General features: G+C 41.7%; 1 protein-coding gene across 1 annotated transcript in view; it reads left to right on the forward strand.

The window, feature by feature from the left end:
• BRINP1 (bone morphogenetic protein/retinoic acid inducible neural-specific 1) overlaps nucleotides 1-13,948 on the forward strand; it is a 163,991-nt gene that overhangs the window by 45,726 nt on the left and 104,317 nt on the right. The gene's annotated exons all lie outside the window — the stretch shown is intronic.

A 13,948-nucleotide genomic window follows, 5' to 3' on the forward strand; every position in this document is an offset into this window, starting at 1 on the left:
TACTGTGTGGGGGTGGGGAGGCATTATGGTGCTTAACACTTCACACTGTCTCATAGAAGTCTTGTGATTACCAATAGAAGAAGGTTCTATTTGCTTTCTCCACTTCACAGATGAGGTGAATGGTCCTCATCTAGGTGAGATGATGTCTGTGGTCACACAGTGGACCAGACTGGGATTCAGAGTCTGTTGGTCAACATCTATAATTACAACACTCTTTGCCAGCCACATCAGGGGTAGATTTTATTGTAAATTTATTTGAAATGTATTGCTCAAATATATTCAGATATTTGGAGACAAGTAGGGACAGTCAATGAGCAACTTTTCCTTGAGCAGATTTGATCTGGTTCTTAGCCTGTAGGAATCCTACTCATCCAGTAAGGCTTGGTCCAAAAGTCTTTCTGTTTGAAACTATCTTAGATTCTCCCCCATTCCACTCAACCACCCTTTTTGGTATTTCCATGATGCTCTATATTTTATACCTCTTTGGTTTTAAGTCATTTGGAATAAGAATGTATTCATATATTTCTTTCCTACCTAACTGGAAACTCTTTGAGGGAAGGTTTTATATATAATATATAACTCATTTCTGGTTCCCAGAAGTGCTTTTAATTTGTCCTTGCATTGCAAGCATGCTATAAATGTGAATTTAAATGCACTGGAGAATAAAAAGAACTCCCTGGAGTTGTCTTTGTCCTGATGTCGAGGAAGGAGGAGCAAACCCCAATCCTTCTGGCCCAATTAGAATAGACAAATGGAGAAAGAACTTTGACCTGTAGCTGGAAAGAGATGAATTCAAGTCCTAAATCTGCTATGGATGTGATATAAAAAACAGGCACATCAGGCCCTCCCTTCTGGCACAGTAGGTTAAAGCACAGCACTAAGAAGCTGAAGCCATTTCAGCATAAGTTTGATCCCCACCCTGGAGGTGACCCACATGGCACAGCAGACTTCTCCGGACCCGCCCACTGTTCCCCTCAGCAGTGTACTTCATCAGTCTGCCTGGTCTGCTCCCCACTCTCTCTGGTGAATCTTCTCACTGCCCCTTCACCTCTGGCCTGTACCCCAATTTCTGTATGCATAATTAAAGAAATCTTAAAAAAAAAAATGAAAACAGGCACATCTCCTTTACACATTTTATCCTATGGAGGAAGGATGGGTGACATGTGATATCTCTACCAGCTCCATCTGTTGTAAACACCTGGGACTCTGTGCTGGATATTCAAATCCTAGATTGAAAGTTGGTCCACCAGTGACATGTCTCATAATGGCTTCATCTATGCAGGATTCACAGATGAACTTTCTGTGTGCCTTGCAAAGTGGTGGTAAATACACAGTGTTACCTGAGCCTTGTGTTCTTGAAAAGTGGGAATATAAGGGAAGCTTAATATTAGATATGCAAGAAAAGAATAGAAAAATAGAAGGATGAGAAATTTGGGACTTCCTTTCAAAGGAAAGACTATCAGAATTTCAAAAATAATAGTCTTGATTCAAAGTTCTGTTCCTTAAGAAAGCTATCCCTACATCTCCCAAGGATAATAGTTATCTACTTAATTTCAAGTGGGGAATCCCTAAAATAGTTTCTGCTAGAATACAACCATTTGTGAATCCACACTCACCAAATGTGAGTACTCACTGATTACTCACTGGAACATGTCAATATCCTAAATCCTAGGTAGTGATAAAAATGCACATTGGAGATTTAGGTGACGAAAAGTAGTAGTAAAAAGTAGTAGTGGCAGTAAAAATCCAGATTTATTATTCTGTTTCTGCTTTGCTGAGTAATAACAGTCTCTTGGTTTTATATGTGGCTTTGAGTCACCTGAGGACACTTTGAAGTTGGGATAACTTAGGTTCATATTTTCAGTTTGAAGATCAGGAAATGAGTGATTTACATGAATTATATAACCAAGAAGGGGTGGGGCCTGGATTGGAGCCAAAGTCTGATTTAAAGTCTGTAATCGCACTCATGAATGTGCTAGAATTAAAAGTATCCATTTATTGTTCACAAAGACTTCTTAGCAACTCTGTAGGTCTGGCTCTTGGCTAGATTTCAAGGATGAGTTGGTATAAAGATATGTCATACTGACATGACATGGTAATGATAGTATTTTTGCATGGGAAAGAGTACATGTAGTGATTTCTGTTGAGATAACTTCAATGAATAGGGTGAGTAGAATCACAGATACAGGGTTCTCAACTCTAGCAACCTTTTACTGAACACATATGATGGGCCATGGAAGGAGGATGATCAGTTTTCACAACATCCTCTCTTTCATGAGCAGTGCTTTGGTATCTGACAATAGGAACACCAGGACTTGGGGGTATTGAATACATTCACCTATGGGTTAAAGAGTGGAGCTGGAGTGAAGACACTGAGCTACTTACCCCAAAACCCTCCTTCCAATGGTGCATCCACATGGAAGTTTCAAAGCTCCATAGAGGCTCTTCCATGTATTTTTGCTCATGGCTGTTTTGTCGACCTTTTTAGAGATGCCAAGAAGTGAAAATTCTAATAAGGTGGGGGTGGGATCAGGACATCTGGATATCAATTCCAACTCTTCATGCACTGGTCTTATAACATTAGGCAGATGACTCCCCTCCCCTGAGCCCCACCTCCTCGTCTGTCAAATGATAGACTGGACATAGATCTGTGCTTTTCATTTAATGTTCTTTGAAATGTTACAGATCAATTAAAGTAGTCATAGAAGTATCACGGTATGGAAAGACAGACAAGGAGTATGGATGGGAGTAGGTAGAGTGATCAGGCAGGATTCCCAGCCTTATACAGTCTATATTAGAAAACATTTGCATTGGCTTTTGTGCTCAGATTTCACGTATGGTTTTCTTTGTACTCTGTTGAAAACAAACTTTGCAGTGATCTAACGAACTGACTTCTAAGATCCTGTCTAGCTCTAAAATTAAGTATCAGATTTAACTAAGGCCTCAGGCTTAATTAAATGATGGAGTTCAATAGAAGCCATGTCCCTGGTCATCTAGTTATTCCTTCCTTCCTTTATTTAATCCTCAAATAATTATTAAGCACAAGTTGCAAGCCCAGCATGAAGTTTGGAACAAACAACACAATGATGAGTAAAATAAGGATGGCCCGTGCCCTCCAGGAGAGACCAATATTAATTAAATGCACACCTAGACACACACATGTGCAGAAACATACACAAATGCTTCAAAGAAAAAAGTGCAAGGTAAGCATAACTGAGAGGTTGCTAAGAGCATAAATATTAATTTTATATTAAATCTTGTTCCTGCTATGTGCCAAGATTAGGTGGGACTCTTGTCACATGAACAACTTGTGACTAGGTACAAAGAGACAGGTGTGCCTTTCCATGCCATTGAAAACCAGAGTAAAAGCCAGATAGGACATGCTCACTGGAATTGCCACATCCTTTCACATGCTGCATTGTTGAAACATTCAAACCTGTCCATAGGTGATTTCCAGTGTGTGTCCTTCTGTGCTTGTTGGACATAGCACCTCAGAAACCTGACATCTGCATCATGAAACAAAGGAATTACTACACAAATATGTCATATATCATCTGATGGGCAGCCAGCCTTTCTGAAATGTCCTACACCTCAAGCTTTGGCCAATTCACTCTATCTAGAGCTCAGACCAGAATCCAGGGTGATTTGGAAGCTTCAGAAAGCAAGCAGGGGCTTCTTGCTGAAGCAGGTTGAGGCCATCTCCTTCCTCATGCGTATGTACACAGAGGCTGGCTGCAGCTCATAGAGTCGTGGTAGGGAGTCAGTGCCCTTGGCAATGATGAGAACCTTTCCAATTAAATCCCAGCAGAAGTCTGCTCTCATGTTGCTTCGCAAGTCTAGCTGTAACATGTGCACACACAGTGCTTTGGTGCATGGAGTGCATGTTTTGTCACTCACAAGGGTGAGCCTATGTACAGAGGCTAGGGGGATTTTCTGTTCTTGAATTTCTCAGGATGTAGAGAGACATTGATCCTGGGTGCTGTCCCAGCTCACCACCTCCTAGATGCGTGAGTATGGTTAAGTAGTAGAATTTCTGAGATGCTGCTTCCTCATCTGTAAAGTGGCTGTATTAGCTATTGTGATCTCCAAGGCTTTCCCATCATTGCAATTCTATGATTCCATCAAATGTCATTGGAAAATAAAACTTGAAGTCTGGAACCTGGGTTTTGATTATTTGGAGGAGGCTTTCTAGCATTCTCATTCTGGGGAATTTTGTCATGCATCACTTATTCATTCTTCCATTGGCTTCAAACTTAGCACCAATCATGTGCCATAAGCTGGTGGTATTAAGATGACCACAGAACACAATAAAACATACACATACAAGCCCCACAGCTTCTAACCATTTCTTCCTCCACCAGGGGAGGATAACAAGAATAAATAAGCAAACCATCATCATTCCATGAATAGGAATGTACGTCACTACTCACACACTCAACTCTCTCTATAGAAAGCGACAGTGAAGCCTGTCCTAGCTACTAGGTCAAATGAAACAGAGTTTATGTGAAGTGCTTGTAAAATTACAATTTTCTGATATCTGGATTTTTTTACATTAACTTTCTAAATAAAACTTCTCATAAAATCATTTATTTTCCCCTTCTGTTAAATCCATGCATATATTAGTCATTAAATACTCACAGCCATGCTGTGAATGAAATAATATTATTGTCTCCACTGCAAATGAGAAAACTATGGCACCAAGAAGTTAAGCAAATTGCCCACATCGCGCATCTGGGAAGCAACAGAGCTGGGAACCAGGAGCAGACCTCTGAGACGCCACAGGCTGAGCTCATAACCCAGTGGTGTTGTGAATCTGCGTGGTTCTTTGTGACCTAGATTACTGCTAAGTACCAAGAGACTATGGGCAAAGCCTCCCTGAGATTCAGTGTTCTCATCCATAAAATGAAGATAATAGTAAACAGGGAACGGTTGTGGTAAGGTTTCACTGAAACATAAAGCATGTAGAATGTGGAAGTTTGCAGGGGCCACCAAATATCCTTTCTTTCCTCTACCTGCTGACTGTGTTACTCAAAACAATTTCTTCTCATGGTAATTTAAAAGTTGGTTTTGTCCCATATGTCTCCATCTTCCCACTGCCATTTTGTGTTTTCTTTTTTTGTTTATTTTTCAAGACATGGATCATCGACAGTTGCAGCAAATTGAGCAATAATTGCAGAGGTGGATTTAATAGCAGAAGTGTGGTATTGTGCGTGAGCTTTGGTTTGGGAGAGTCTGGACAGAGTGTGGCAGCTGAAATGTACCAGGATAGTTTCTCATGGCGTGGTTTTCTCTGCAGGCTGCAGAGCAGAGCAGTTTGTTGTGTAACTTATGGTGCATCTTCCTCTGAGCCCTAAATAAGTATCCTAAAAGTTGAGTGTAAATCAAATCTTGCTGGTAGACCATGTTTGATGTCCTTGTGTGTTTTCCTCAGAGTAGCATGGATCTCTTTTAACCCAGCTGTTGACCCCTTCATGTATTTCGCAAAATTATCTGTAGTAATTTTTTTTTTAGTAAAATTCCTTGGCTAAGTGAAATGTCCTGAGCAGGGGTGGAAGGTTATGCTGAGATCAATGAGATGTGATTTATCCAGAGATTGTTCAAGTGAATGTCCTCGGTGCTGAGTTGTGCCAGACTCTGCACTAGTGACGTGCAACTTAGGCAGGTACCTGCTGCCCAGAAACTAATAGACAACTAGGATTGAGAGAAAAATCCATTGCTGCATCTATCACCTTATTTGTTGTTGAACTTGGAAGGAATTGTCTGAATTCCAGATAGAATCTTGATCACACACAGTGTGAGGGTTTCATTTTTATAGTGTGGAAATCCCGGTCTAATGCTAAAAAGTGTTCTTCTTCTTTTTTTTTTTAAGATTTATTTGTTCATACAGAACTGGGGTACAGGCCAGAGGCTCAGGGGCGGTGAGAGTCTTCACCAGAGACAGAGTGGGGAGCAGAACAGGCAGATGGACGAAGTACACTGCTGAGGGGAGCAGCGGGCTGGTCAGGAGAGGTCTGCATGCCATGTGGTCACCTCCGGGACAGGCGGGAATCGAACTCATGCAGAAGTGGCTTTAGCTTCTCAGTGCTGTGCTTTAACCCGCTGCGCCACCAGAGAGGGCCTGTGTGTTCTTTTTTTTTAAGCAATCATAATTGTAACAACAACAACAACAATAATAATAACAATAATAATAAATGCCGACAAAATAATATCAAGTTGATGATCTGCAAGTTGATGCCTTGCACAGACACAATGCATATAATGATTACACATGATTGACCCTTATAATCACCCCATGAGTTAGGTAGAATCATCGCCCTTTATGCAACTTGACCAAGGAAATGTGAATAGGAGATGTCTCAGGCAGATTCCAGAGCCTGTATTTTTTGCCATGCGTGTTGGCTTCCAAATCAATTCAATGTTTGCTTGGGAAACCAAAGTTACAGAGACCTGTGACCACAGGACTTTTCAAGATCTTTGCTTAATAATTTCACCCATTTAATAAAATTTGACTATGCCACTTTGGCCTTTATGTTCTCAGGGGGATTGGAATTCTGATGAGCAGACTTAGGGAGTTGCTCCCTGCACCTGGCCGCTGGGCCAGCTTACCTTGCTTCACTGGATGCCACCAGGTGTTTGAGCACATTTAACAGGCAGCTCTTCAGCTTGGGGAGTGGGCACCTGCTCAGGAAGTTGCTCCTTTGAGCTTTTGCCTTGACCCATGGACTAAATGTGCCTCCTGCTTCATAAGAAAAGCAATGGATTAAGAGCTTCAGCTCACTGTCAAAAGCCGTGATTTTTTTTTTTCTTTTTTTGGTTTCCTAACCTAAATTTCTGCATTACCATTTCTTATTCCTAAATTTGGCGTTCTTCTGTGTATTACAGGGATAAGTGCTGGACCAGAGGCTGAAGCCACAGTTGAGGAGTATGATGAGACCTTGATTCAATTTGCAAAGGGGTCACTGTCCATTCAAATCACTTGCAGAGCTTTAAAAAAAAAATACTAATGCCTGGGTCCTTCCTAAGATATTTAGATATAGGTGGTCAGGGTAGCTATGAAAACCACTAGCTGGCAATCAGTTAGCTCACAGAGGGCCTATTTGGAAATATTTGGAGGCATTTTTGGCTGTCGCAATTGGTTGAAGGGGGGAATGCCCCTGGCATCCAGTTGGTAAAGGTCAGGGGTCAGGGGTCCTGCTGCACTCCCTGCAAGTTAGAGAAAGTCCTCTGAAGCAAAGAATTATCGACCTCATGAGGTTAGCGATATAAGGGTTGAGAAATTCTGACTCTAGACAAGTGTTCTTTGGAAAAAAGGAAAAAGGGCAGTAGGCAGGCTATTAAATTAATAACCTTAGATTTTAGCCTTCATGAGTTTGACTTGGGATCGTTGACTTGGAATCGTTGGCACTGAGACACCGGTGTCAAAGGGGAAGGGGTTTTCCTTGTTTTCAGATGTGGTCTTGGACCAGCGTGGAGATTGAGGCATTAGGGCAGGTGGATCAATGTTCACTTCCTGCTACAGGAAGCTGCACTGAAGGGAAACTGATTTTCTACTCCAAAAGAGACAGTTTTCATTCCTCATGTCTAAAAAAAAAATGCTTTTTATATTGAGCATAGACATAAAGCATGATTGACATGAAACTTTATGAAAGACAATAATACATGACACATTTTGGTAGTGATTTCACTGAAATATAATCTTTTTTGTTTGTTTTTAAGATTTATTTTTATGTATACATAGAAGAACTGGGGTACAGGCCAGAGGTGCAGGGGTGAGGAGAGGGTTCACCAGAGACAGAGTGGGGAGCAGAATAGGACAACTGATGAAATACACTGCTGAGGGGAGCATCTTCGAGGCAGAAGTCTGCTGTACCATGTGAGTCAGTTCCCTGGCCGGGGATCGAACTCGTGCTGCAGTGGCTGGGACAGTCATAGTGCTGAGACTTTAATGCCTGTACCATCAGGGAGGCCCTGAAACAAAAACTTATTTCTTTCTACTTTATTTCTGTTTAACAATTCTGATGCTACTAACTAAGCGACACCCCGGTGGGGCAAGACTTGCAGTAATAACTACACAGGGCAGAGTCTGCACTGTGGTCACAGATAGGCTTGGAGGGCAGTTGGAGCCTATTGGGGGAGCAGGGTTTGTTCTGGGCTCAGCCTTAGCAGGTATGAACATCGCCTGATGTGGGCCACAGGGAAGAGTGACACCTTTGGAAGTTGAGACCACCAAGGCTGATAAACATTGAAAATTATCACTGTGGGTACAGCCTGAGGGAAGCGTGAAAGGGGGTCGCAGAGAAAGGTTGGAAAACTGTGGCAGGAAGCCAAAGGGCAGGAAGGGAGCCCTGGAACCATGGCAAAGACCATAAAGATGGAGTTCATTAGCTCCCAAGTCCTCCTCATGCCACCAACAGAGCTGCTCCAGACCTGCCTTCCACACCTGCCTCTCTTGGCTGCATCCAGGCTTACCTGCACCAGTTCCACTCTGGGTGCCCCATGGCAAGATGCATTCTTTTATGTAGAGTGCTACAGCTGCTGGATGCCTTTGCATCCCTTATGAAAGAAACCAGAATACCCAGGCTTCTGCCTCTAGGCAGTTTCTTTATTTCTCAAGGCCTTCCTTCTGGGCATAAGAATTTCTGGTTCTCATTAGTAGTGGATTCCCAGGTTGGCTGGAAGAAGGCTTTGCATCCCATCCTTTATCCACACGTGATTTGTCCCTGCAAACCGTGATGGAAATTTCCAGTTGCAAAGCAGTCTCTGAGCTTATGTGAATGCTAAAACAGTCACTATAGCTTAGTGCCCATGAGCTCACTTCAGACTCAGGCAGATTTTGCATTGAACCTTGGCTCAGCTGCTTCCCACCCAAGAATATCCTGGACTGGCTACTTCAATTTTGTGATCCTCAATTTCTCCACCTGTGCAAAGGGGATTCATTTCAAGATTATTGTGAGGATATAAGAAGCTAACACGTGGTCACATTTAGCACAGAGCACTCACAGCCAGAGCTTGAGCACTGGCTGCTAAAACAAACATCTGAAACACCAATTCCTGGAAACCAATAGCAGAGACTAAGAATGCTTACAGGAGAACTCCACAGTAGGAGATGCTTGATGGGTGTTCTTGTCATTTCAGTGCCTTAGGTAGGCAGCATTTGCCCTTTACTTAGGCTAAGAAGGAAGGTAGAAAGAGGGAGGAGTGTTGCTACTACCAGGTCACATGTGAGTCTCCAGAGGTGCAGGCACTGGCCAGGGACCCTTGTGCTCTCAGCATGCATTGATTCCTGGAAACAGACATGTCCTGCGATGTGCAAGCATCTAATTAATTAATCAGCCCAGGTGATGGGAACAGTCTGTAAAATCTCATCTTCCAGCTCCATGGCACAGTGATTGCCAGGTTGTCTTGATGTGTAATAAAAAATGCTCTGAAGACATTGGTCCCTTAGGGCTGGCTTCTTACCAATGTCATATCCATCAGCCAACAACAACACATTCTAGGGTAGGGTGTTCAATAGGTGGTGAGGACATCTATTTTTATTGACTTGAAAGGTTGTGGTTTGTATTAAGCCAGCAATGTGCAGCCTCCATCCCTGAACACCTGTGACATCCTCTGTGTCACCCTAACATGACACCAGCTTTATAGCATAGGTGTGGAGGAGAATATAAACTGTAGAATGTACAGCTGAACAGTTTGGGGTTGTCTCCCTTTCTGGGAGAGGTGCATACATTCAACAAGTACTTGTTGGGTCTCTGACATGTGCAGAACTGATAGGGGACCCCAAGGAGTACAGTAGGATCCCTGGACAGACAGACACCACGGAGCCAAGATGTGACCTGCTATGAAGAGTATGGGGGAAAAGTATATTCTGGAGGAATAATGCAGAGAGAGTCACTAAAGGAGGTCTTGTCTTACAGAATTAAAGAAGGTCTTCAAGATGAGAAGTTTTTGTGGGTTTGGGCTGATGTTGAAAACTGGCAGAGGAAAGGAGAGTTGTATGCAAAAGCATGAGTGTAAATGTGTGTATGTTGGGGGTGTGTCCAGAAAGGATCCTACTTATTCTAGGATCTGGAAGTAGTTCAGTGTGAGTGGTGGACAGAGAAAATGTTGGCATTGTGGGCCAGAAAGGACAATAGGGAATCAGATCATGGAGCTCTGTGTGTGTTCTTTAAAATTATTGGAACTTTATCATAAGCGACTAGTTTCCACATCTTCTCAAGCTGCTCTTAATATCTTGGTGATACTGTTATCGCTCCTGTAGCCCAGAGAAGCACTGATAACTTGGTTTATTAAGTAGTTAGGACCAAACAACTCAGTGAAGTATTTATATCACAACAAGCATAGTGGCCATTTGAAACATAACACTACGTGCAATTCTAAAGAAAAAAAGGCATGCTTTTATTATAAAACTAACAGTTACTTTTTCTTGAAACTTGCAAGTGACTAGTACCGTCCTCACTTCTTATTCTTTATTAATGTTTCTGCAGTATGTTGTAATTGTACTAACTGCCCTAAATACAAAGATAGGCCATCATTGAAAGGGATGTAGTGAGTTTTAATGCTGAAACTGTGAACTGCCTCAGGTGAGTAGTTTTTGTGATGCCCAATAAATGTCAAGTATCCCTCATTTCCCTTGAATGTTTAAAATATCCCGCTGTGCTCCTGTGCATTTGCTGTGGTGATCTGCAGCATCTCGGCACACAATTTAGGAACCAGGTCCTACGGACAGTGGGGGGCTCTTTAGAGGCAGAACATTTTCAGGTGTCAGAAAGATACCTCCTGCTAAAATGGAGAGAATGGATTGATGGGCAAATTTGGGAGAGATTGCAGAATGTAGGACAGGAAAATAAAATGCTGAGGCGGCAGTGACCCAGATGGGAAAGAACAGCATCTAGGAATAAGGTAGCATTAGTGGAGATTTATTTATTTATCTTTAATTTTTATTTTGACACAATCATAGGCAAGCAAGAAGTCTCAAAATAGTACAGAGATGTGCCATGTACCCTTCACCCAGTTTTTCCTATTGTATCTCACTTAACTATAGTACAATAGTAAACCTAACAGGTTGACATTAGGATACTGTGTGTGCATAGTTCTCCACCATTGAGTCATCGGTAGAGACTGACATAGCCATCATAATGAAGATACAGACCAGTCCCATCAACACAAAGTCTTCCCATGTGCTGTTCCTTTATAGGTTTCTCTCCCATCCTTAACTTCTGATAGTCACTAAGTTATTCTCCATCTCCATGACTTCATTATATTAAAAATGTCAGATAAATGAAATATAACTTCTTTTTCTTTAAAATGAAATATAAATCAAAAAGATGGAAGACTCAATATTTGACAGTGAAGCTTGGAAAGGAGGGAAAATTCAAGAAGCAAGAGAACTGACACGCATAGAATCACTGGATCTAGGTTAAATTTGGGGAAAATAGAATGGTAACATTGTTGACTTGGTTGATGAGTGAGTAGTAGTGGAGCTTTTAATTGAGATGGGAGCACTAGAAAGGATGGGTACATTTTTGGGGCTGTGTATGTTTGAGGATGATGAGTCAGCTTTGGAAATGTAGAATTTGAATTACCTGGAACATCTCAGTAAAGATTGGGTTGGCAGTTAAATAATTGGTTCTGAACCTCAAAAGACAGAGGCATCCAATTACTGATGATAATCGAGGACATCCCATGGGGATGTGCTCAGTCATGGAGGAGGCAATCTTTCTGTGCAGGAAAAAGCACTAAGAGGTAGAGAAATGGCCCCAGAGTGATGGAGGAAAGTCAGGGATATTTGTTATCATGGAAGCTATGATAGATGCATGTTTTGAGGAAGAGGATGTGTTTAATCAGAAGCCATAGTTTCTGATGTATTATATAAGGCAAAAACTGAAAATAATCTTTTATACTTAAAATCTTGACCTTGGCAAGAGCTGCTAACATATAATGTTGGAGACAGAAAGCATATTGCAGTGAGTTAAAAAGCAAGTGAGAAGCAAAAAATTATAGACATTTTAAAAAGAAACATTGCTGAGAAAGTAAGCGGAAAGGTTACATAAGGAGAATTTTCTTGGTGTTTTATTGTCAGTTTTTAAAAAGGAGGTCATTACGACGAGGAAAGACCAATGCCTCAGGACAGAGTGGGGTTATTTTTGATGAAGCAATTCTGCAAGAAGCAGGAAGAGAAAGGATAAATGTATGTGAAGGCAAAGGGAGAGACATCTTTTTGTTGAAACAGGAAGAAAAAATGGAAAGAGGTGTGGATGCTGATAAATCTATTGATTTTTCTCGTGAGAATTTGAAAGGACTTCTGTTCTCTTTGTGAAGTAAAATCTGAAGCCAGGTGCTGAGGAAAGGGAGACTAGTAGTGAATACTTGTAGAGAATGCTTGTTGTGTCTGGAGAGATTTTTAAATAGTTAATTTGCAGAGTGGTAGGAGGATCTGAGAAGAAAATATGAAAGGATCACCAGGAAGTAATTAGGGCTCTGGTAATATTGGTGACCACCAAGTGACAACATCTGTAGTCTGCAGCTGGGATATTATTATACAAGAGAAATGAAAACTTGAATTAAGAGCATAAACGGTGGGAACTTTCCAATAGGGTGGGGCCTTGCCAAGTGCAATGAGATAGAAGAACAGTTGGATAAAAGAGCTGAGAGTATCAGCATAAAGTAAAGGTATGGATGTATGGGCTGGGTCTGATTTGATCCAATAGGAAGTGGAGATAGTAGGTAGATCAAGTGAAAAGAGATCATTGTGGGCCTAGAGGTCTAGAAGTGGTGAAAAGCAAACATTGTGATAGACAAGTCAGAGCCTGGACTCTTTTAATGTAATAGATCAGAGTTGGGGGGGGGTTGGGAAATGACACATGCTAGGAGTAATTAGGAAGGGAGAAGGAGATTGGAAGAGGGTGTGGACAAAGGTCATTGAAATGGAGAGGGTCAAGGGGCTTAGAGGCTGAGGATATTGAATGTCAGACACAGGCAAGGAAGGCAGAACTCTGGATAAAGACACTCTGAAAATCAGGTGCTGAATTATTCAGTTAACATGAGCAAACACCTAGGAAGCTGGTTATTGATCACAACTAGGAAGAAATACAGGAAGAGGTTGGAGTGGGGAAGCTAACTCTCTGCATCGGATTTGCATTCCAGTCTTGTTGTCTTGTCCATTAGCTCTTTCAATAGTTATCTATCCTCTCTGAGCCTCAATTCCTTCCTCCTGTAGAGCTATAGAGTATGCTGCTCAAAAGAGAAAGCAGAGGCCAATGTGCTAGGTAAACCCCAACCTTCATGTAAATATGGGGTCTATTGTTTGTGTTTACTGGCACCGGGAATTACTTTGGATTCCTTCCACTGCTCTATTGAAAGATAGTGCTTTGGTACCTAATAATGCATCTGAATGGCCTGATTTCAGAATATCACGTTAGGATAACAGAATGAATGGCAGCTGTAATATGAGAGACACACCTTTAGATGTCCTATCTTTTAGATGTCCAGAATAAATGTGTGAGGACGGTTGACCCAACAGGTTGACCGAGATCAAAGAATGGCTTGTGCCTCAACATAATGAGTTCAGTATTCTTTTGATTTAAGAAAAGGCACTACAGCCAGGCCTGAGATGATCTTCAGCTGAAGGAAAATGTAGCTCTGATTGAGTTTCCTGCAGACAGCATAGTTCTCCCTCTCTAACACCTTCAACTCAACCTGATTTGTAATTTCTATGGTTTTTATTTTTATGAGGAGGGGCAAGGAAAGAGACTCTAGAGAGCAAGGGTGGTCAAAGGGACAGTGTTTAGGAAGTAGAATCTCCTCATGTTGTAACCCTTTTACTCTTCATATTGCAAGTCGAAATGAATGCAATAGTGGGGTGAATTTCAAGGCAAAATCCATTTGGAATACACCCCGGAACCAAGAATAGAGCTGAAAAATAAAACAAAGCATAAGCGGAATGAAACTA

This window comes from Condylura cristata, unplaced genomic scaffold (assembly GCF_000260355.1).
Source record: "Condylura cristata isolate star-nosed mole 26May11 unplaced genomic scaffold, ConCri1.0 scaffold00006, whole genome shotgun sequence".
NCBI lineage: Eukaryota > Metazoa > Chordata > Mammalia > Eulipotyphla > Talpidae > Condylura > Condylura cristata.